Raw genomic sequence first — 25,028 nt, 5'->3', positions numbered from 1 at the left:
AATAGAAGCATACAAAATATTTTTAAAATAAAAGCTTACAAAAATAATATAATTAATGAACTAATATTCATGTTGCAAACACGTGAGCAGCACGTAATGACACACGTAATCGCCTAAAAACCCAATTAATTGCCTTACACAACAAAAACACATTTCAATTTTATGTTATTGATTACTAAGTTATCTGAACGTGAAACATATTTTTTTAAAGCTCAGGATTAAAAAAAATGACATTACGTTATTACGGTGAGTGCAACTGGTGTTTGTGTTAAGCTATTTTACCCGATAGCTGTATGCTAAGCTGGTACGTCACGTTAAGCTAATAAAAAAAAATCTAAGAACGAGATTTGGTAGATCTCACCACCTAGAGCATCAGTTATATACTACTATATTAAACGGATAATTTAAAATAGACCAATTGTAATTTTAACAACATTCTAACGATATAAATCATCACGAAATTTTGAAGGAATTGTAATAAGGCGCTACAAAGGCTACCCATGAGGAGTTTTTTCAGCCAATGGAATTACGCGGGGTCCTAGGGGGGCAGAATTGCTCGGGGGGACTGGATTGCTCATGACACCTGGGGCACGTTCAATCTCACAACGGTGCGCAACGTTTTGCTACGGTTTCCGGGTTGAACGACATGTTTCCTGGAAACGGTGTGCAACGGAATGCAACAGGTTTTAGAAGCGTTTTCTCTTGTTTGGTGGGTGTGTCAGAAATGTCGGCCCAATCAGCGGCAAGATGTATAAAACCACGCGATAGTAAAGAGACAGCTCTCTCAATGGGTTCAAGTTGGAATGTTGTCTTTAATTCTGGACGGCAAGGTCAGTGACTGTAACATCCAGGATATTTTACAGTATTAAACACACATTTATAACGATTTCATCAGGCTTTAGAAACATTTAAAAAAGAACACAAAGAATGGCCTCTCAGCTACCGTAGTTGCAACTCTTGCGTCATCACAACAGGGTGTTCAATGCATCACCGTTTCTGTTTAATAAACGTTGTGCACCGTTTTGTCGGGGCTGAACGCAGCCCTGATAAGCTGGTGTGTGGTGGGCGTTCTGGCGCAATATGGCTGCCGTCGCATCATCCAGGTGGATGCTGCACATTGGTGGTGGTTGAGGAGATTCCCCCATTCATATGTAAAGCGCTTTGAGCACTGGAAAAGCGCTATATAAATGTAACTAATTATACTACGATTGCTCTAATGTAACTTTACACTTACTGAAAACAATACGGAAGCAATACAAATGAAAAACAAAAATAGAAATCATGGTTGTTTAAAATGCTTTTCAAATGTTGTAATTCTTAACTAAGTGCAACTCAGCAACAGATACACTAAAACAAGATAATATCAAAACATACTGTAACATCCCTTCACAATCTTGTCATGACAACCACCAATAAACACTTAATAAACACACAATAAAGACTTTTAAATGATGTGACGACAGCACACGTAGTTAACCGACTAAAACACTAAATAAAACTCTCAGTAAAACAGGGCTAAATGTAAAAACAAGTCTTACCTTTGTCGTCGTGCAGTTTGTGACCATATTCAAAAATGCGCGCAAATAATTAATACAATTCACTTCGACTGCGCTACACTTTCCCAGTGGAACAGAACATGTTTATTTATTCATAGAGAACAAATCATATTACTTCTGAAATAATGTATGCAATAGGCATAGCGCGAGTGTGGGGATGACCCGTGAGTCTGTTTGATTGTTAAAACAAAAAGATTTTACTTGCGAAAATAAAGATTATAACAGCAGTGGTTATCATGAGACGTCCTGCAGAGACTTCAAGCTTCGCTGCAAGAACGAGAGGCTGATGACATCAAAGTACCGCGAGGGTGAGGCGAGGAATCATCGGAAGAGTTTGATTTCAAACCGCTCTCGCGGCATGTTAATGTCATCCGCATGTCGGTTCCTGTATTTTAGCATGAAGTCGAGCAAACGTGTAAATTGTCCATTTTAGTGATGTACCAATGTTCAGAAATGTTCTACTGAAAATTTTTTAAATAATCTTTAATGAGCATCATTATTGCCTGTTGATTTCTGGTGTTTTGTCTGAATGCTAGGGTATGGAAACTGCCATACCCTGCCATACGCAAACGCCGCCCCTGGTTGTGAAAGTGATTAATATGCAGACAACATATGTTATGCTTTTAAAGGTGCCAACGAATGCATTGAAATAATATGTTCAGTTGTTCTCTGATTCCAAGATGATAACTTTGTAACACTTTGCGTGTATTTTAGTCACAAATTAAAAAAGGTGTTTAAGCTCTTCATTACAGTTAATATAGGATAACATAATATGAAGACCACCAAAGCTTTTGCACCAACTGCCGGCATATGTTTTCAATTGTTTCTAATGGAAGTCCGTCGTTTTTTATAAAAGCCAGCAGCTAGTGTTTTTTTATAGTGTTTATTTTTATTTTTTTTTTCTCACTTCTGTTTTAAATACCTTTGTATTGTTGATATGAGAGACATATGATTTATTTTAAAATATCCACATTCTGTACTGATGTTACAACCCACACAGAAAGTGGGTTTAGCTGTGACAATAGCAGTACTTATAGGTCCTTGAGAGCAAATTTACAATATTTGTTTTTGAATAGTATACAGTGCAAGATTAACAACATCAGACAATCATTCTTTGAGACTTATAAAGAACAGTGGAAATTACAGATGTTACAGAAGCCTAAATTAAGAAGTTATGTGCAGTTTAAGGAAAATTTCTTTACTGAATCTTAAGTCAAATATTATTTAAAAAGAAGACAGAGGTCCTTATGTGCTCAGCTTAGAGCTGGAGTGCTGCCCCTAGAGGTGGAGGTGGGGCGCTTTATAGGAGTCTCAGAGGAGGACAGGTTATGTTCTGTATGTGATTTATGTTTGGTAGAGGAGGAATTTCATTTTATGTTTTATTGTCCACTGTATAGTAACTTGAGTTGAGTTGTATACTAGGATGCAACAGAAAAACACGGATTTGTTTTGGATGCCTGAAGGTGAAACTATGTCTTGGTTATAGTTTATTAATTTACATTTACTAAAATGTTCAGCAGATACGTACAGATTTATACACAGGACACATAGCATACAACGGGTACATAAACACAGCTCGTTTTCAGACCAGTACGCCCATGGGTGAACAGATTGGCACAAGTGCCTTTGCTATTTAATGCAGCGCTCACACGGTGTTTAGGAAGATACAGGAGATAAAATTATCTCTTTACTACTTTATTAATACGAACCCGAGTCTGACCCAGAAAATCTAGATAAACAAATAGATCAACTTTGCCAGCGTGCTTGAGGCCATATCTTACACCTGGTGCAATGCAATGCCAGTGTTTTTTGCTAGTTTCATATCAAAACAGTTATCATTTTCGCATCCAGCGCCACGTTGTTTAAGATCTGTTTTGAGTCTTCTTTGAGCCTGTGCTTAAAAATTTAAATGCGCAAGGCCTGAAAGCATGTGAAATGCTAAATGTTACGTTTGTGACAATACAGCAATGGCTCGATCAGATGGATTAAATGCATAAAAATGTTAACATGTTATTTTCCCCCATAGTGAACTAATCTAAATAATATGATTCTAAACAAATTTATGTGGACACTTACTATTTTCTGTCCTTTGGACTTCGCACATTGTAAAGCGCACTTGTTTCTTTTGGTCAAAATTATTAAGACAACATTATTTAGTACTATCCAGACATTATCTAATGTCTCTGTCTGTACTCATGTAACAATATTTATTTGATTGCAGCCTGCTGTCCTCTGTTTTCATACTGTAATATTTGGCTGACTTAAGCAAAGACTTGAGTTTGATTTCTAAAGCAGTAGTCATAATTTGATTTTCCTATTTGGCAAGTATAAGACTACATGACACATGAGGCCAAATCTGGTCATGCTAGCAGATAGTTAACATACTCTGCAGAAGCTATGGGTCTGGAGACAGCCCAGTGTAGACACTTAGAAATTGATAGTGTTTATATAGTAATATACATGGATTGCATTTTTCTGACAAGATGTGAGATGCGTGTTGATTTTGATCTTCTCGTGCTCTTTTGAGTGCCTTATCAATCACAATTGAGAAATGCAGGATAAAAATGAATCAGAAGGTTTGTAAATCCACAAAAGGAAACTAAAATTAATGAACAACAGTTCTAGCACTGAACATTTTGTCTACATTTCACTGCAAGTTGTATCCTGTGACTGGCTGTGTACTGTATGTGACAAATAAACTGAACAGAACACGATTAGACAGCCTGATCTCACAAGAATTCAAACATATTTTACAAGTTGGCTAATTTGTATGAATTAGTACAAAGTTAATCGTGTAAAATCGTACGATTATCATAAAAAAAAAACAATAACGAAATCCCACCTCTAACCCCAACATCACAGGGGTCAAGGCAAATTGTACAAAAATATAAGAATGTGGTCGTACGAATTAATACGAATTAGCAACCATGTAAAACATACGATTGGATTAGACTGTGAGTGCTTTGTGATGTCAACACATTTCTAATAAATCTAACATGTAAATGTATAGATCAAGGTATTTTCCACTCGAAAGAGTCATCACTGTGATATTTTCATCACTGAAGGTTTAATATGTGTGAGATCATAACTAAATAAAATCATATAACAGACACCACTGGTCTGTAAAAAGAAATGGATTGTGTAAGATAGAAGATAAAGTCAAAATATTGAAACATATTGGTGTGCTTTAACATGATATTAAATTAATAGGAAGTTAATTGACTTTTACAGTAATTTACCAGTCAACATTTTTGTATCTGAAGTCAACTAACCATATGTTCTTCTAAGCATTTATTTATTTAAAGTTGCAAATTTTCCATGCTTATCAAAGTGTTACTGGGTCACATTCATCTTCATTAAAGTAGCAAACATATCAGTGGACAGATAAGAAAGCTCAACATTCGTATTACAAATGAGAGATGCGCACATTCTGATATCTAAATATTTATGCTTTAAGTATGTGCATACAACGCCATTCACCTTGTAGAGTTATTTACTGAAGTTAGTCAAGTAATCTATGTTGTTTTATATAATATTGTTTATGTGTATGTAACTGTTAACTGATAACACGTGGGGTCATGTAGACGTGTAAAACTGTTTTCTTTAATCGGGGAAAGCTCATAAACGGCATAAGCAAAAACCGATCGGCACAGGTAGTTTTTTGCTCATTACGCCGATTTCGCGTGGCATGTAAACACCTTAACCGGCTTTCTCACGGTTTTGTCCATGAGTGCGTTTACATGCACAGTCTTACGCCGATTATGCTTAATAAACTGATAACACGTGGGGTCATGTAAACGCGTAAAGCGGTTTTCTTTAATCGGGGAAAGCCCATAAACAGCGTAAGCAAAAACCGATCGGCACAGGTAGTTTTTTGCTCATTACGCCGATTTCGCGTGGCATGTAAACACCTTAACCCGCTTTCTCACGGTTTTGTCCATGTGCGCATGTCTCCGCGTATGAAATATAAACGTCCCACGTGGAAGTAAGCACACGGTAACGCATAAAAGTCTCCACTGGACTAAAGCAGTTGGCAGAGAAAATAAAAGCTCATGTTACATTTACAGGTTCTGCAGACACGAGGAGAGATACAACAGTATAGCTTAAGACAGATATGCCTTTGACTTTTTGATCGACTATTATGTACTATAGGCGGTGACGTCACTGCCTGCGAGAAAACTGATAATTCTCCAAGTCCCATGTAAACGCAGTTGTCTGCATAGCCGGTTTATTGATTTGCATGTAAACGCATGAAAACAGTTTTCTATAATAAGCAGATTTTTGATAGTTATCCGCTTATTCTGTGCATGTAAACGCACTCCATGTGCGCATGTCTCAGAGTATGAAAAATAAACGTCACACGCGGAAGTAAGCGCAAAGTAACGCATAAAAGTCTCTGCTGGACTAAAGCAGTTGGCAGAGAAGCTGTTAAAATAGAAGCTCATGTTACATTTACAGGTTCTGCACACACAAGAAGAGATACAACAGTACAGCTTAAGACAGATATGCCTTTGACTTTTTGAACGACTATTGTGTACTATAGGTGGTGACGTCACTGCCTGCGAGAAAACTGATAAGTCTTCAAGTCCCATGTAAACGCATTTGTCTGCATAGCCGGCTTATTGATTTGCATGTAAACGCATGAAAACAGTTTTCTGTAATAAGCAGATTTTTGATAGTTATCCGCTTATTCTGTGCATGTAAACGTACTCACTAACAAACTTACGATTCCTCGGTTAACAACCAGAGCTAGGAAAACAACCAATGAAAGAAGGAGACAAAGATAGAAAGCGACCGTGACCGTAATAAAACTAGGATCAATATCGGACCAGAATTTGAAAGGTGGAGGAATCTACAAGATTTTAAAGGGTTGAAGCTGGATGCAGAGCTTGCACATTTCTTCTCGACAGGTAATTGTGCTTTATCAAACATTGATTGTGTTTCGGAGTGTTATGTAAGTAATCTAAGTTTTCTTGCTAAGTATGCGTTCACAATAATACTGGTGCACACGCGCGCGAGAACGAGCTCGAGAAGGGAGGTTGCTCGGTGGTAGTGGGGGAGGGACATGAAATTGTAAACATTTGGAAACTGCAATCCTCCAGAGTTGCCGACCGCAGCTTTAAAAATAATCTGTTTTTTAACCATAAACCACGTAGCCTCTTATGGAACGGCTGAAATTCCACAAGGGGGCGCATTTGTTCCTCAGACGTTGCACAATAAACATGACATCCGAATATATTCATTATAAATCATGAATGAAAAGTGAGATTCGAACGAATGTCTGTTAGTGAACTTATTGTATACACTATTTATATCGTAATTCGGTCAGAAACGTCAAGATTGTGAGATGAACAAATCGTTTTGGATTAAAAGGCTTGGATATTCCATTTCCTTGGACTTTTGGGGATTTATGAACAATTTGTTTTGGACAATTTCACCGAAGCGGATAAAGGAAAGATTTTGAAGGTAAGTAAATATCCTAAATCGGCGCCGCCCGGTTCAGGTAACTAACAACTAGATTACAGTTTTATGACTGCTAAAAATCATATTATGCTTTCTGTGTGCGCTTAATGGAATCCCAAAAGTCTAAGCTTTACAACGATGTGCCGCATGACCGTATATTTTAAAGATTTAATGCTTCAAAGTTACAATGACGTAATGCAGCCTCACGTGCAAGGGAGGGGGTGTGCCGTGTACGGCACAGTGTTCCTTATCAGGTTAAAATAATAAAGCTTTATTTCCACAAATGTCTGTGTGCACTAGACAGTCATTAATAAGGTAAGATTAATTTACATACCAGGGCCGACGTCAAGGGCCCCTACAAAGTTTTTTATTACTTTAATATATATCAAGAATAATTAAAATAAATTAAACATTGAATGTTTCATGACTTGTAATGTAATCAAATGAGGAAAATATAGTTGATATATGTTTTTTTTAATTAAAATAGACCAGTTTCTCTGATTGGATGTATTGCCGCGTCTCACCAGTCTTACGTCTTTAGCATATTTGTGACTTGATACTAGCAACGTGTTTTTTCGCGGCATTTTATGGATCGTGTAAAATATGGATATTAGAACATTTAGAACGAACCAGCACCGCCTGCTTCATCTTCATGCAAACACAGACTGGCTCAAACTCAGAGATTAGAGGTTGAGGTGGAATTTACAAATCTACAGGACACTGTTTTAAGAAAGTTTAATGTTCTTACACGCCGTCTTCAGCTATTTTTAAAGTTAAGTTAGCATTGTTTTAAATTACGTAAGCTTAAATGTAAAGTGTGGCTTTAGACCGTTAACAGCATTACGACGTGATTATGGTAAAGCGGCTCTTTTAAAGCTAGGACGCGGTGTGCGCTGCGCTATGAAACCCATTCATTTCAATGGCTTGCGCCGCGCAAGGGCGGTTTGTTGTTGCGTCGAGTAAAGCGCAAGCGCAGCGGAGCTCAGCTTGCGCTCACACCGCGGTCGAAGTTCAATAGTTTTGCGCATAGTTTGTGGTCTTTGCACTTTATACGTGAAATGAGCTGACAGTCTGTACCAGTTGTGTGAGTGTGTGCTTGCTGTATTTGTTGTTTTAATGTCTTGTTTTTGTTGCTATTGCGTGCCCCCGTTGGAAGCCGAGTGCCCCCCTGTTAGTTATGGTCTGGCGCCGGCTCTGTTACATACATATATCCTAAAATCCTTCACTGCAAACCAGGTAACTATAGGTCAATAATGCCCTATTGGATGGCTTACCAACATGGCCGCTCATACACTTTGGGTGGCTTCACCTCATGCTCCTAGCATTGCCAAAGATATTGGATATACTTTAACAAGATTGAGCACTGCTTTGGGGTGACAATGCAGCACTGGTGGGTGCATCCCAGTTCAGGGGCTGCGTCCTTCGAAGGCCGTATTTGAAGGCCAATGACGTTACTGGGCCTCCTTCACATGTAGCCTCCAAATGCGGCTTTCATTTCCCCTGAAACCAAACCATAGATGGATGCTTCATGGCCTCGGTTATCCCAAGATACAATTCACACCTCTGACACCTGGGAATTTTAAAATAAATACTCATAAGTGCATATTTAGCAAAGGGCCCCGAATCACTAGGGTTATCCTTGCTCTTATTACATCATCGATATCTGTCGAAGGACTGTTCCAATGTCGAGTCCTTCGTTCGAGAAATATCCTATATACAGGAAAGAATGCATATTAGTAGCCTTTGCACTCTGAAATCACCCACAATCCCATGCGTGCAGCACTGAAAGCACACCTTTTCACTGACGTAATGACACAATGACGTGCAGTTGCTAGCCTGTTCCATTTAAATGTTCTCCGAATGCTAAAGAGGAGTCTCGTCTAGCCTCTGAAGGACATTGATACATTGAGAAACAGCTCATGTGTATGTTTTGAAAATCATTCCGAATCTGATCTGTGACCAAATTTCTTCTAAAAAATGCAATTATTTCAGCTTTTTGCACATTTTTTTTATTTTTTACTAAAGATATCCATATTTAAGAGTTTATAATCAGAGAAAAATATGAATACGAAAAAAATGAAAGTTTTTTTCCTGTGTTGTTTATTGTTTGTTTTAAAGCAGAGGGTCTGTTCATTTGATATATTTGAAATAAAGCATTTTTCGAAACTTTTGTGAAAATCACAAAAAAATGCTGGCGGGCAACTTTAAAAAAAAAAAAGGCTGGCGGGGAATGAGTTAACGTTATCCATTGCTGCACAGACCACATGGTGAGTGACATCATTGTGCCCATTCAAAAGCATAACAAGCAGTGAGTCTGATCTCACGATACTTAAATTCAAGATGTCAGTCAGTCTGTGCAGCTCCGCATGCAGTTGACGTGCCTATCGACAACATATATATATATATAGGATATATGGATTTGGGTTAAAGATATCCATCCAGAGCAGAAAAAAGCGCCATAAATGTGAAGTAAAAAGATTAAGAACACATTAATGTTTTAAATTCCTATTTAGTCTTGACTAACCATGCAATGATTTAAACACTCAGTCCAAATCTTCAGATTCAATACTAATAGTCTCAGTACTTTCATAACTTAAACACAAAGAAACACAAGAAATAAACACATTCATTCATGCAAGCTGTTTTGTGACTCCTGTTAGCATTTTAAAACAATGCACATTACGTCTAAAGTTTGCATGTGTAGAGAATTATTTATGTGTTTTGGTTTGTTTACCTCTGGAGTCTGATTACCGGTATGCTTTTTTGTAAAATCTGTTGCGTTGTTTGTTATAGTTTTTATGACAGCTGTTTTGGTTTTATTTTATCCATAATTTTTTATTTCTTTGCCTAATGTTCTGCATCTCTTAAAGAATATATTTGGCAATATACCTTGTTTTGGAAATACCAATGTAACAGATTAACCCTTACTAAAATTATCCATGTTTTTTGGTAAAACTGTAGTAACTATGTTTTTATGACTATTAGAAAAATCATGGTTTACTATTAGTAATGGTTCTACCACTGTTTACAAAACCATGGTTATTTTTTTGTAACCATGGTTTTACTACAGTAGCCACATTTTTTTATTGTAGTAAAACTATGGATAGGGTAGGGCTTTTCAGAAAACACATGTCGATGTTATAATTTGGAAGTATTCTGATGAGTGTCATTTCCATCTGGCAAAATTTACAGTTATAAAAAAATACAACGTGTTTTTGGTTAACATTCTGTTTATATCTACATTTAAGCAAGAACAGTAAATGGGTTTTATAAAGGCGCTGGCAGGGCCTCCTTACAAAGTTGCTTAGGTCCGTCCTCCAGAAGGCTAGGATCGGCTCTGGTTTAAGTATTATAAATGACATTTTAATGATGTGAATTAATATTATTGCTGCAATAGTGTGCGTGATGTGTTTTACTTTTGTATATTTCTAAGGTTGTTAAATTTGATATACGGTTGGAAAGTTTAATCTGCATCAATGCATCATATTCTCTAAAATAAAATGAAAAAATATCTGGCTCCATATTTATTTGTAAAACTCTGAAACATCTCTGCTGTGGTGTCCCGCTGACATGCACAGAGGGCGGGAGCAGCAAGTGACGCAACTCCCTCCGTAGGCTAGACCGTTTCCATTTCAATTCTCTTCGTGGACTTCAGAGGCTGAAGCCTTCAAAGACTGAGTCTTACCTTTAAAGAACGTGTCCTTAGAAGGATCCAGCCCCTGAATTGGGATGCACCCAGTATGTCCGACGGAAGTCCCATCTTCCAGTTAAAAAAAAACAATCATCAGTTTATAAATACTGACAATTTTCTGTAGGAGGGGGTCTGTAAAATAAGGCACTTACCAACTTGTGCGCATGCACAACGGCTAAAACAACCTTGAACAAGGTGTTGTTCCGTGCAACTTGATCTTGAGAAACATAAGTTATGGTACAGTTAATGTGAGGTGTAATTATTGAGCAGAAATATATTGTTTAATTATGACTTTTTTCACATAATGTTTCTGTCTTTCCCCATTCAAGTAGATGGGACTTTAGTCTTGCATGACTGGAAATGTTGCACACATGGCCGCCTAAGTGGAACGTCTTCCCTACAGGGACTTTATAGCGTATAGCGTCTTCTTATGTATATATACTGACACATTCTCAAACATTTGTCATGCTTTGATTTCAACCTTAAATTTATCAGATAAGGCTACATGCTATGATATTTTCTCCTATACCATTTCAGCAGGCAATGTGCTATAAAGAATATTGTATATGTGTGAACAAAAGCCAGTTGGGACTGTGTTTCATCCTGTGTGCATGAGAGGGTTTCTGTTTTCTCTCAGCTGGCTCTTGGGGTCAGATACAAGCTTCACAAAAACATATACACCGAGACGTTGCCTTATATGCAATTACATTACAGATTCCATTAAACACAGAAGCCATAACATACATACGTAACAGAGTAAAACACAGAGTAAATTGTAGTTTAAAAGTTAGGGAAATGTACAAGACAAACATGCAAACGCAGTATTAGCAAACGGAAACCAAACTTTTATGGAACTCTTGCTAAGGTGAAGATTTTCAAACTCCGGTCGCAGCATTGTCGTGTAGTCGCTAAAACTGGAGTTTTGGGCTTGTGATGTTGTTATTTGTGCCGAGGCGAGACCCCGCAATGGCTTCTGATTGACCAACATGGCTTTACGGTTAGGGATATAACGCCATCTGTTGGTTTGGCATGCTTTTGACAGTGCTTTATACCATTTTTTCATGTGGACTCAAAATATTTATTGACATTTTTTTTTTTATGAAAATGGGAAAAACTCTTAAATTGTTACCATTGTGTATGTGTGCACAGGGCCTAAGTCCCATGGCTCTGTAACAGCAAAGAAAAAATATATTCATTGATGTAAAACAGCATCTTGTTCTTTCTTAGAAATTTCCACCAGTTCTTCCTACATCTGTGTACTTTTGTGTCATGCCAATACACAAACTCTCTCTTGTTTGAGAAATTATTATAATGACCTGATAGGATCTTTAGGAAAAACTTCTTGTCACCGACCCAAAGAACACTTCCTGGAGCAATTCCATATTATCCAGGATAAATGCTGTCATATTGTAGTTTATAAAAGTTTGTAAGAAATGCTTGACGTCAATGACTAAACATCTCTGATTTGTTAATGTTGCAAATTCAAGAATTTTTGGAACTGTCTTTGAAACGCCGATAAGCATTTTTTTTTAAATAGATAAACAACCGTTTCTAGCAATCTGCATGAGCCTGTGTCCACCCATACACAAAAATCATAGGTGAACCAATTTAAGTGCCAAATACAGGTAGCACCAATCTATAAGTGGAGATAGACATGCTTATGGTTCTACATAGGTGCTATATAGCATTTAAAGTGGTTCCCCTATGAATACCTCTTTAACATTATGGCTTTAGCGTGCTGTGGAATCATCTTCTGGCCTGGAAAATTAATAAAGCTGACTTCTCTGTGCACATTGTTTAGATGAGTTCAGTACAAGTGTGAGACAGTCTAAATATAAAATCCATCAGCCAGCTTGCCTTACATTCCACATTTCAGTTACCATGAACACACCCTCCAAGAATTCATTCTTCTTTAATTCATCATTTTTCAAACCAACTACTTCCAATTTCAGTAATATCTATAGGCCACGCCATAGCCTGAATATAGAGAGACTAAAGCAATTTGCCATTGAACATATAATAAAATTGGCAATACATCCGTCGATAAATCCATCTCAGTCATTGTTCATGAGATAATGTTGAGAGCACATATCGTTTGATCTGAAAAGCTATTGAAACTCAGAGACCTTGAAGAGCGCTCAGGCCTCAGGGATTTGGATGCACGTCCTTTTAACCGGATTATTGAGAGGTGAGCGGTGTGTCACTGCTGTATAATACTTTGTGAATGGCTCACTCAATCTTTCTCTGACATTAACTGCCAATCATAGCACCTCAGGACTGACATAACTGCATCTTTTGCGTCATTTAAGGAATTCGCCCTCAATCAGTGCTTGGTCTAATCCTGATTTCATCCTCTCTTTTTACATTGTATTATTAATGTTATTAATCAAACGTATAGCGTTAGTTCTGGCAGGTCACTATAGCATCCGCTTTTCAATGTTAAAGTCACAATGAAATGGAAGTAGCAATTGTGTCATTTCCGCCTCATGACGTATATCCGATGGAAACAGCTTGTGAACTTAGAAAAAAGGTATGACGGGACTTCATCCATGGAGAATTAATTTAAACGTTGGAAAATGGGTCATGCTACTACAGTATTTGCTAATTGCTGTGATCTTTTCCCATGCCCCTCCATTCCTTGTGACCGGAAGTAAAGGGAGCTCCATACAGTATCATCCAAAATGTTTATGTCTTCCTTTGTTCAGTTGAGAAGAAATAAATTTTTTTGAGGAAAACATTCCAAGATCTTTCTTCATTTACAGTTTTTATCGATTGCTAAAACACTATATAACCAGGCTTTTGAACTAAAATTAAAAACGATAATGCCATTTTTCAAGAAGCACAATCATTTTGCTGAACTATAAACACTACTCCTCTGCTTTAACACATGAGTCAGATTTGGTGAACTGTTACTTCAAAAAATCCCTACATTTCTCAGTGCTTACACCATCTGGTCATATGGAAAGCACTAGCATTCAATGCTGTTCACTCAAGTCGGCACAGCTTAGGCTCAATTAGCAAACAATTACCAAGGTGGAAACACTAAGAGTCAAAATTGAACACACATCAATCAGATCCTTCAAAAGATAGATAAAAGGGCCTGAATCAGTTCACTGAGTTTTGAAACAATGGATCCACAGAGAAATGAAGGAATAGGTTGAGATGAAGGAGAAGGAAGAGGAGGAGGAGGGAAAGAAGGAGGACGTGGTGAAGGAGGAGGAAGAGGATATGGTGAAGGAGGAGGAAGAGGACATGGTGAAGGAGGAGGAAGAGGATGTGGTGAAAGAGGAGGAGGGAAATAAAGGGCAAGGTGACAAGCAGTCTCAGATGAAATTTGAGCCACTCTAGCTGACCATGTCCTTGTCCATGGTATGACTATGAGGGAGGCTAAGCAACGAGTAAAGCCTAATTTGAGTCACCTAATTCTTCACTGTAGCAAAGAGTATAGAAGCCCAAGAGGCGAAACTCTGTTGTGTTATGGGTAACAGTCTGTAGATGGCGCTGCGGAGCCACGGCCGCCATTATGGACTGTAAGCTGCTGAAATCGTTAGCGCGCCTCACAACTGTTCCACACTCTTCCATTCTATGTCAGTGCCTCTTCTCTCACAAAAAGAAAAAAATACAACAAAACTTCTCATACACTAATGCTCACACAATAGATGGTGGTGTCTGATTAATTACTGAGATCTTATGGCTCCATTTTAGTACTGTTTATAGTTCATGTGTGCACTTGCTAGATTGCACATCTTTTTTATACCTTTCCGCCTGTAATAGGACATTCACAGATTGTTTTTGTTCTTGCCGTTGAAACGTTCACTGTGTGCCCTTTCACTGAAGATGTTGAAAAAACTTTTTTAAATATTTTTGTGATATTCTATGTAAAAGATTAACTCTTAAGAAATGTTCATTTATAATTTATTTATTTATTTTTCCAAATCATATATATATGGTGATGTTCACTCATTTCAAAATCAACATTTGAATAAATATCTTATTACTGTGTGTCTGCCTTTATATTATTTCATGAATTTCTGTTATTCATATAACAAGGAAAATGCATAATAGAACATGAATATTGATAGATTAAAGGTTTGCAGTAATTTTATAATTGTATCTTTGCAAACCGTAAGTGGAAGGCTAATGAAGCCGATTCAGTGGGGGAGATACCCTTACGAAAAAGTACTATAGGAATCTTATAGTATTTTGGGACAAAATAGTATAGTAATCTTATATGAATACTATAATTATTTGGGACATACTATAGAAGTACGATAAGACTACTATAGAAATACTATAGCAGCTTTAAAATATTATAGAGGTATTAGAACATCACAGAAGTATGTTATGTTCTGTAATACCTCTATAATATCCTAGAGCCGCTATAGTATTTCTATAGTAGTCTTATCGTACTTTTATAGTAATATTTTGTCCCAAAATACTATTTTCCTAAGGATAATTAGGCCATGCATAAACATGTTGTTTTCGTATTTAGATATGACGACCAGAAAAAAAATAAGTTATGCCAAGTTTTTGTTATGTTAAGTTGGTTCAGTGCCATTGACTCTCATTATTTTTCGGCGTTTTCCTTCAGTTTTCAGTCCATAATGGCGGCCGCGCCGTCACGTCATGGGGGCAACTGTTGCTATGGAGCGTTCTATTGAGCTTCGCCTCTTGGGCTTCTATACTCTTTGACTGTAGCCTCCATCTTCAGAGTCTTCAGGGAGGAAAACAGATAGGTGTACTTTCAGTAAGACTGGTCTGTATCTTGTGTGTGTATACACTGTTGGACTATGCTACTGGAATAAAGACATGCATAAAATTGCTTTCCATACAGATAGACATATCAGTAGATGAATGCCAGGGGTGGATCATGCAAGAGGATTTTACCCTTGCTGTTTGACTAGGAACAATAGCCTATATCTTGCGATGTGGATGAGATTCTCTGTTCTGACTCAGAACAAAGACGGCATGTTGAGGCGGAATTATTTTTTTTAAATGTTTTACAGTTCTGTTGTATAGCACATAATTCAATTAAAAAAGGGGCTAATGCATACAGTGATTTTGTCTTTTTTGGTCATATGAAAAGGTTTTGAGGGGGAGAACCACAAGCAACTTACCAGTTTTGGATATATTGTTTTGAATTACGTGCACCTGTGTGTACTATGTTGTAGTGTGTGTTTTTTGAAAGCTTGTGTGTGATGTCTGAGGGAGTGAATGATTTTGAATGTAGAGCTTCATTTTGACCTGAAAATAGGATGTTTGGAGAACTGTGTGAGATGTTATGGAATTGTGTTTACTGTTTCAAGAACATGAGGCATAGTTTCAAGAAATGTGTTTAAGCAACTGAGAAAAACTGTAATAGACATTTTTAGACCCCAACAGTTTACAGTTTCAATGCAGTTTAAAATTGCACTTTCAGCAAAGCTTCAAAGGGCTCTAAACGATCCCAGCTGAGGCATAAGGGTCTTATCTAGTGAAAAGATTGTCATTTTCAGCAAGAAAAATAAAAAAGATGTACATTTAAACCACAACTTTTGGGGTCTAATAAAGTCTATTAAATGAAGAAGAAATTAATTTCTTCTCAACTGAACAAAGGAATTTTTGGATGATATGGGGCTGAGTAAATGATCTGGATTCTTTTTTAAGAAAGTGGAAACATCTATACCAAATGATTTGCTTCTAGGTATTGAATGCTCGATCCTGCAGCATTGATGTGCATATCCCTTGTCTATGTTCCTTGTTGAATATTAATTAAAGATTATCATTTTGGATTCATCCTCATCTCCATCTCCTCCTTTATCCTCCACCACACCAACCATAATAGAAGAACGGACCTCAAAAAAATGTATTCTCCAGAGAACCATTAGCTATATGCAAATATATCTCTGTCATGCAAATATAATTCTAATAAAATGTTTTGGATCCCCAAGTGTGGGGGAAATGTTTTCCTGCACTGCCCGTTCTGTCCAGGCAAAGCTTCGTCAGTGATGAACGTTTTCATAAATGATGCACCAGTGCCTGCTGTTTAGATCCGTAACTAGGTAACAACTCAGTAGGGGAATATGTCTGTGTTATTAAAGTATTTGTCTCTTACGATTTATGTGTTAACTTTAAAGATACAGAATGTACATACATCTCTTATAGGGGGCATTTCACAAGACTTTCTTAAGATGTCAAATAATTCTTTGGTGGAAGTTTTGGCTCAAAATATCATATGTATAATTTATTATAACATGTTCAAACTGCCACTTTGTAGGTTTGAGCAAAAATGTGTCCTTTAAAATGCAAATGAGCTGATCTCTGCACTAAATGGCAGTGCCATGGTTGGATAATCCAGATTAAGGGGTACAGTATTATCCCCTTCTGACATCACAAGAGGAGCCAAATTTGAATGACCTATTTTTTCACATGCTTGCAGAGAATGGTGTACACAAAACTAAGTTACTGTGGTGTTCATTTTCACATTTTTTAGGTCGATAGAAGCACTGGGGTCCCAATTATAGCACTTAAACATGAAAAAGTCAGATTTCATGACATGTCCTCTAATATTTTACTCCATCCCACACATCATTCACAGTATATTATATCTGCATAAGGCGTTTTAAGTTGCACTACTGGATAGCAGTGCAAAAGGTCATGGGTTCGATTCAGGGAACACATATACTGATAAAATGTATAGCTTGAATGCTGTACTGTAAATCGCTTTACAGTCAAATGCATAAATCTAAATGTAAAGCACAAATCAAGTGTGTATGTGTTGTGCATCCACATGATGTAATAAGAAAGAGATAGATAGGTGGACCAGTGCCCCCAGGTGATTTGGAGTGCTATGTTAACTAAGACTGGACAGGATGTTCAGTGGTTTGTTTGTTTTTCCTCTTTGGATTGGACATATACGGTGGTCTGTCTGCCGGGGGCCCACTGAAGCTGACTACTGCTCGGAGAATGTAAACAGATTACGAAGACATGCAAGCACACAGTCCGCACCATTCCTCATCGTTCATCAAATCCATCCGTGCAAAGAGACACTCAATTGATGATAATTATGATTGTCACCATAAATATGTATTTAAAACCAAATAATGTGTCAAACTGATTATATCATTAACATATTAAGGCACAGGTGAAAGAGTACACGTACATGTACTGTAGTACACTTTGTTCTGTTAGAATGCTACATGGTTACTGTAGTAAAACCATGGTTACCACAAATACCACCAAAAACATGGCTACTACACTTTTAACACATAAAATAACATGGTTAATTTTTGTAAGAGTGGAGATATACACATAAAGGTTAAAATCAAAACACGTGATGAATTTCAATGATTATGCAGGTCAAACAATTTATGTATCTTATAGTCAATGTGTTTACATTTTCTAGACACCACCTGTCTCAAGCACCAAACACCCTTTGACCCATTTACATCTGCCCATAAATAGCTTGAACCGAAAACTGAAAAGATTCCCCTTTGAAATGTCACATGTTTACCAGTGGCAGCCGGTGACTTTTTTTTCAAGGGCGCACGATGCGAAGCTCATCTCAACATGTATTTAGCCGTCATGTGTGTGGCTCGTCATGACAAAATATGTGTTTGGCGCGTCATGTAAACTTATGTGCATCACGCATCATGTCAAAATACGAGCCTGCTGCAGATGCTTCAAAGGGCTCACGTTTGACAGATACTCACTTAATCTCATGTGCAGCAGGCATGTATTTTGACAAGACGCATCATGCACATGGTTCATATGATGCAACAAACACATATTTTGAATTCAAACGTACAAAATCAATGTGTTTCAGGAAGATAGGAAAATCTGGAGCTACAAAAATGTGCAATATGTGAAAATGTGTTTTTTGAACCATAAACCACGCAAACACATTGTATTATACCAATACACAAAATAACGTTTTTAGCAATGAAATAGGTGCACTTTAATGCCAAAAGTAATAACAAAAATACCAAAAGCCTTTTGTCATCTAACAAAGCTACAATACTAGGAAACCTAGAGTAGCACAGCCAGTGTTAACATGTAAGATGTGTTAGAGACCTTGAGAATCTTTGACTGTTAACATGTTTTACATGTTTATATGCATTTATTTTTTCAATAATAGTTCAATAATTACTAGTCAAGATACCAGGTTCCTAAACATGTCATGCATATTAATATGCTTAGGCTAAACTGCACTTTAACAAGTGCTTAGTGATGGGAACCAATTATCTCAAATTTAGTTTTATATATGGATATTTTGCATCAATTACCCTCAGAGTTTCTGTATTAACTCTTTCACCGCCAGCGTTTTTAAAAAAAGTTGCCAGCCAGCGCCAGCGTTTTTCATGATTTTCACAAAAGTTTAATGTCTTCCAGAAAATTTTCTTCTTCAAATATATAAACATACAATATACCAAATGAAAGAACAGACCCTCTGCTTTCAAAAAAAAAAAAAAACTTTCATCCTACCTTCAGTGGTTCTTTTGTAATCAGCTTTTGAATATGGGTAGGTTTCTGCAAAAACACCACATTTTGAGCAAAAAGCAGAGATAATTCCATGTTTGTGACGGACTTTTCATAGAGTTCCAATTCAGAGCGATCTTTAAAACAGACATGCAGCAGCTTGCCATAGGGCAATACTTCCGGGTTTAAAAAGTTGCGGAAGGTGGATAATAGTGGTATTGCGGAAAGACAGAAAAACTCGTCATTGGCGGGGAAGCATTTTCTCTTGATTGACGAGATATCTCGTCAATGGCGGGGAAAGAGTTAATCCCCCTGGAGCCGTGTGGATTACTTTTGCGCAAGATGGATGCAAATTCTGGGGTGGAAGAAACCTTCCCATTTCTAATATTGTTATAAAGCTTATAAAGTTATAAGAGCAAGGACATTTTCTAAAATAACTGAAAAAGTGTTCGTCTGAAAGATAGTAGATTTTTTATGACAAACTATCACTTTAAAAGGAGGCAGCATAGCACCATGCAGTTAGCTTAGCATAGCTTAAACAACTGTTGGTGTGTGGAGTATTGTTTGTGGACTTTGGATTTCACTTCTTTGGATTGTATATACACCAGTGGACACTGCACATTTGGACTTTTATGGTACTAGGCCTTATTAAATTGTTTAAGGTATCGTATTATTGTGTTTTCCATGCTTTTAATAGTCTGAGTTTTAGTGTGCTTTAGGTTCGATGTGAGTCTTGTAAATACACTTTTTATATCTGATTAATTTAACTTATTTGTCTCATCCTCCCTTTTAACACAGTTTTAATCTTGTGCAGTAAAAATCAGACCCTTTTTAACTTTTGTAACTCAACCGTTAATGCTGATCGTTACACTCAAAGATGAGTTTTAAGTGATAAAATTACTCATATGGCAAAAATATATATATTTTTAAGTAAATTTAAGTAAATGGCCAACAAATATATGTTTACATAATATGTTTACAAAATATATAAATATATTTATTTTTGGTCATTTTAAAATAAAAAAATACATTTTAATATGTTTCCCCATGCTGCTTTGCGTGCCAATTTTTTCCCGCTGCAAGTCTAGCATGGAAACTATGGACCTTTTTTGCCTCTGAAATAGGGAACCAATTACAGAACGGGCAGCAAGATGATGATGACGTCTATGCGACACACGGAAGCAGTTTTTTTTTATCCAACACAGCAGACGCAAAGTTACTTTTCAATGCAGCCTTAGATAGTGTTCAAAGTCATTTTGAACGCAAGTTTATTTAAAAAAAGAGAACTTTTGGGGTTAAACAATTTCATACAGTATCTGAGAAGGATGTTTGGATATTACAAGACATGATAGCCACGGAGTTTTATAGGACCAACCTGCTAGGCATCGTTGTCGACGAAATACAATTAACTTATAAATGGTAAGTTGTATTTATTAATATCATTTGTCATTATGCCTGTACTTTGGTTGTCACAGTGCCACTAAGTTGTGTTGCTTTTCAATATCAATATACAGTCAGCTACCGGTTTAGTTGTATAGCTTTCAGCTGTGTGCACACGTACCGATACAAGTTGTTTACGTTTGAATTGAGGTCGCTCTACATATGTCATCTGGTATAATTGAAACGATTGGCTATGAGCATAGCGTTCCCAGACCACAGCAATTTCTCAATATGCGTTCTTGTCTGTACTTGTGTTCTTGTGGACTCGTGAAACGTCATCAGCCGCGGCCCAAGTACTGTTCCAATTCAAAGTTCGCATCAAGCCCAAGTTCACATAAAATCCCCGGATGTGTTCTTGATCCGCCCATTTTATCGAGGATGCATCAGAGGAGACTTGTGTGGACTTATGACAGCGAAGTTTCCCAGAATGCATTTCGCGTCAGGAGTTCGTTCTTCCGAGTCTGAACTTGCAAATTCGAACTACGAAGGACACAAGTCCGAGTTCGGCGTACTTGGTTTTGAGAAAAGGCTTCAGCCTCCTTCCTATTATGAGGTGTTACTGTAAAAAATGCGCTAAACATGGCATTTTAAAAACCGGATGGTTCATTTATAGTTCGAATACGGATATTTCACGTCATGTTCGAATGCATATTCGAATATCGAATAAAAAGTGACAGCCCTAGTTGAAAGCAAACTTTGTTTTTGTTATGCATCTGTAAACATAAAATTTTTAAAAGGGTTAAAATTAAATATAGTTTCAACCTCAAAAATATACTTTATAAAATGAACTAATATTTGAAATATATTTTTTGTAAATATTACTTTTTTGCTTTATGGGATGTAAAATTAGAAATGTATTTGCTTGCCATTGATATGTTGATATATGAAGGTTAAAATTAAATATATTTCCAAATTCAAAAATATATTCAATTGAGCATTACTTTCTGCAAAATGTATTTGGCATATATTTTAAATATATTATTGTCCAGAGATTTTTTTTGCCATATGGGTATTTACTACAGGGGGCTAGTATTAGTAGCAACTGCCCAGATAGCAATTTTGTTCCGGCCCAGCTCCGGCCCACACAACCAGTTTTTCCTCGGCCCACATACAACAAAGAATGACGGCCCTACAGTGGCCCAGTTCTGAATTACGGACAAAGGCCACACATGGGCCACAACTGGCCCATGTCTCTGACAGATAATAGCCCATAATTGGCCCAAACCTGGGCCAGAACAGGTTATAACATCGGTACCAGTTCTCAGCCATAGGTCAACCATATTAAAACCAGCATTTAACCAGAACTTCCAAAACTGAGCCATAACTCAGCCTAATCTTGCCCAAATTATATTAATAAATAAATCACACGAAAAATTACTTTCAAATTGTTTGCCTTTTTATTAATCAATAGCACACAAGTCAATAACACTACAACATTGTATGTGTTAAAACTCTTCTAGTATAAACTGCCAGCAATAAACAAAAATACTAGTTTGTTCAAATACATTATTGGCATGAATCTACCAACAACTTAAATTACAAAGCAATTTCATCCTTAGTAAACAAACAAATGTTTAGAACAAACTGATAATAAAAAAAACCTTTGTGACAGTTACATTTGTGTGTTAAACGTAGCTTGCCCAAATTGCCAGCTATACACAAATACAGAAGTTCATTGAAATTAATATATAAGCATGAATAGAAATTTAAATGAATTACCATGGGTAAATACAAGTTTAAACCAAACTGAACTTAAAAGTTAGTTAATTAGAAACTTCATGTGTATGTGAAACCAACTCTACAGCCAGCCAGCCAGCAAAGATACAAGGTCCAGTTAAAGTATTAGCATGAATCTAACTTAGGTAATTTCAAATAAAACGAAAAATTAAAACAATACAATTCATAAAAATGAAACAAACAATCAAACACTAATAATAATCTATGTGTATGAGAAAGTGTTCCTATTCAGGATTGTCCTCAACAAGAAGTAATGCTTTCCAGTGTCTCTTTTCTTCTCAGCTCCTCTTTCCATAGATGTAAACATTACAGCAGCCCACTGTTATATAAAAGAAAACAGATGCAAATCAATAATTGTTATGAAGCAAACGCCATATAATAAAGTAATTAAAAGCATAATGATATACTTTAAAACAAACAGTTAGATAAATAATTAGAAGATGAACCTTTTAGGATGAACTGCTTCTGTTTTCTTCCTCAAGTTGCTTTGGATGAAAATGTCTGCGCTGAATGTCTAAATAAAATGAAACATAGCTTAGACCTTAAAGACGTACTTTTCATTTAGATACAAAGCAAATGAGATATGTTCTAAGCATGTATTTAAAATATATTATATTAGGAATATCCCCATTATTATTTACCAAGAAAATTAAGTCAAATCAATATAAATGAAAGAGAGAAGAACCATATACTGCACGTCTAAGGTCTTCACAATTGCTGTCATACTTTATCCACCTATGACAAATTCAGCTTTGCAGATATAATTCTAAAGATTTGTCAAGTATTGATTTTGGAAGCAATTAAATTAACATTAAATTAAATGGTGCCCCTGATGTACTGTCACTAACCTGAATGTCACCTCCTCCTGTCCTGTCAGCATCCTTGTCCCACCTCTTTACCTGAAGCAAACACAGCAGATGATTAACAGAAAATAATTTCACAGTATTCTATATATTCAAAATATTTGTATTTTTACCAATTTCCTTTGTATTCAACAATGCAATTCGGGTAACTAAAGTAATGTTAGGCTATGGTCAGTTCTTACTCACCTAATGAATGAAACCACTGTCCAGCCCTCTGTATTTATCAGCTTTCACTGAAATCACAATGTGACTATTTAGGCATATAGAGCAATCTTTTGATATATAAACACAAAGATGCAAACATGAGCCTCAATATTTAATTTACCTTAATGTGTCTATTTGAATATACACCCCATCATCCTTCTCTTGTCCCACTCCATAGTCTTCATGTCTTGATGAACACAGACACACTTTCATCAAAAAAGAAAATTAAACGTTACAGAAATACGTTTTTTAAATATGTTTTTTATATAAATGTTCTAACATCAGGAAGACCAGATAACCAAATTCGATCACTTTATTATAATATGATCACAGTTATTCTTAACCTGATAGAAAACAGCTAATTTAATATCAATATAACGTTAATTGTCACACATTACGTTATACACGAATCACGTAAACGTTTGCATCCCTTTATACGTTTGTAAGACATTTAAACAAAAACATTTTTATGATTGAGTTTAAATATTTAAGTTCAGGTACTTACTATCTTTCATCCTGCTGCCTTTGAAATCTCTGTGTCCGTTATGATTGATTGACACGGTGTAACTGCTACTCCGACGGTAACCCCGCCTATTGGTTAATTTGATTGGCCGCCGCTCGGCTTCCGTTAACAGGAAAGCTCGTCTTCTGTTATGTGATTGGCCAGTGGCACTCGCCTTTTTTGATTTGATTGGCCATCTCAATCATTTTTGACAAGGTGTTCGACGTAATGCTGAGTTGCAGGAACTAGAAAAAGATGACGTTAAAATACCGCGAGAGTGATTTGAAATCAGAATGCTGTCCATGATCTTTCGAGTCGCTCTCGCAGTACTTTGATGTCATCCGCGTGTAGGTTCTTGTTGCACTTCATAAATAAACTGCGCATCCTTAACGTAACGCGAAGGTTAACAATACATTTTGTTTATTTCTGCAGTATCTAACATTTGATTGTACACAATGATAGTTTTACTTAGTCATTGAAGTCAGAAATCTTCAGCACAGTAACGTTTATTTCTGCAGTATCTAACATCTGATTGTACACAATGATAGTTTAGTCATTGAAGTCAGAAATCTTCAGCAGGAATAAACTCCTGCTACAATGAAAATCGCGCAAAAGCAAGTTTAAATAGAAACGATCCATGGTGCTTCTCAAAGCAACGTTATAGAAACTTTTAAATTCAGAAAGAAAAACTTTTGGAAGTTCAGGGTCATTTGAACAAAATAATCTTGACCCATCTGAAGGCAAGTTTATGTGATTGAAATGTAGACAAACATTATTGTCCAAATATATTAGTTTCTTTTAATACAAAACTAACATTTTACTTAATAAAGGTTAAATTAACATTAAGATTAAGATAGCCTGAAAATCCTTCAATTTAATTATTTATTATAAATCAGTATTTTAAATGTGGCTTACAATCACTAGACTGATCTGGGCCAGAATCACTACACTGATCTGGGCCACATACCTCCCAATCACAACTGGCCCAAATATTATCTGCCATCATGGATCCAGTGCCATCATTGCCACACCTGGCCCATACTTGGCTGACATGTTGCATGCCGTTGCCGGCGGCACGCCAGCAGTGCCATCATGAGGCCACATTCGGGCCGAGT

The 25,028-nt window shown here is 36.6% G+C and overlaps 1 long non-coding RNA gene across 3 annotated transcripts; it reads right to left on the bottom strand.

Moving 5' to 3' along the window:
* Positions 1-21,668: 21,668 nt before the first annotated feature.
* On the bottom strand, positions 21,669-25,028 carry LOC135734665 (uncharacterized). 3 transcript variants are annotated; one of them, XR_010527439.2, is made up of 6 exons: positions 23,917-25,028; positions 23,533-23,617; positions 23,394-23,457; positions 23,193-23,243; positions 22,791-22,858; positions 21,669-22,663 (listed from the first exon to the last, which is right to left on the bottom strand). It is a non-coding gene; the product is annotated as an uncharacterized lncRNA (long non-coding RNA). The 3 variants fall into 3 exon arrangements; XR_010527441.2 differs by having other exon boundaries at positions 23,533-23,598; positions 23,917-23,931; XR_010527440.2 differs by having other exon boundaries at positions 21,670-22,663; positions 23,394-23,440.

This window comes from Paramisgurnus dabryanus, chromosome 1, assembly GCF_030506205.2.
Source record: "Paramisgurnus dabryanus chromosome 1, PD_genome_1.1, whole genome shotgun sequence".
Taxonomy (NCBI): Eukaryota; Metazoa; Chordata; class Actinopteri; order Cypriniformes; family Cobitidae; genus Paramisgurnus; species Paramisgurnus dabryanus.
This window is presented reverse-complemented; position numbering and strand designations above follow the sequence as displayed.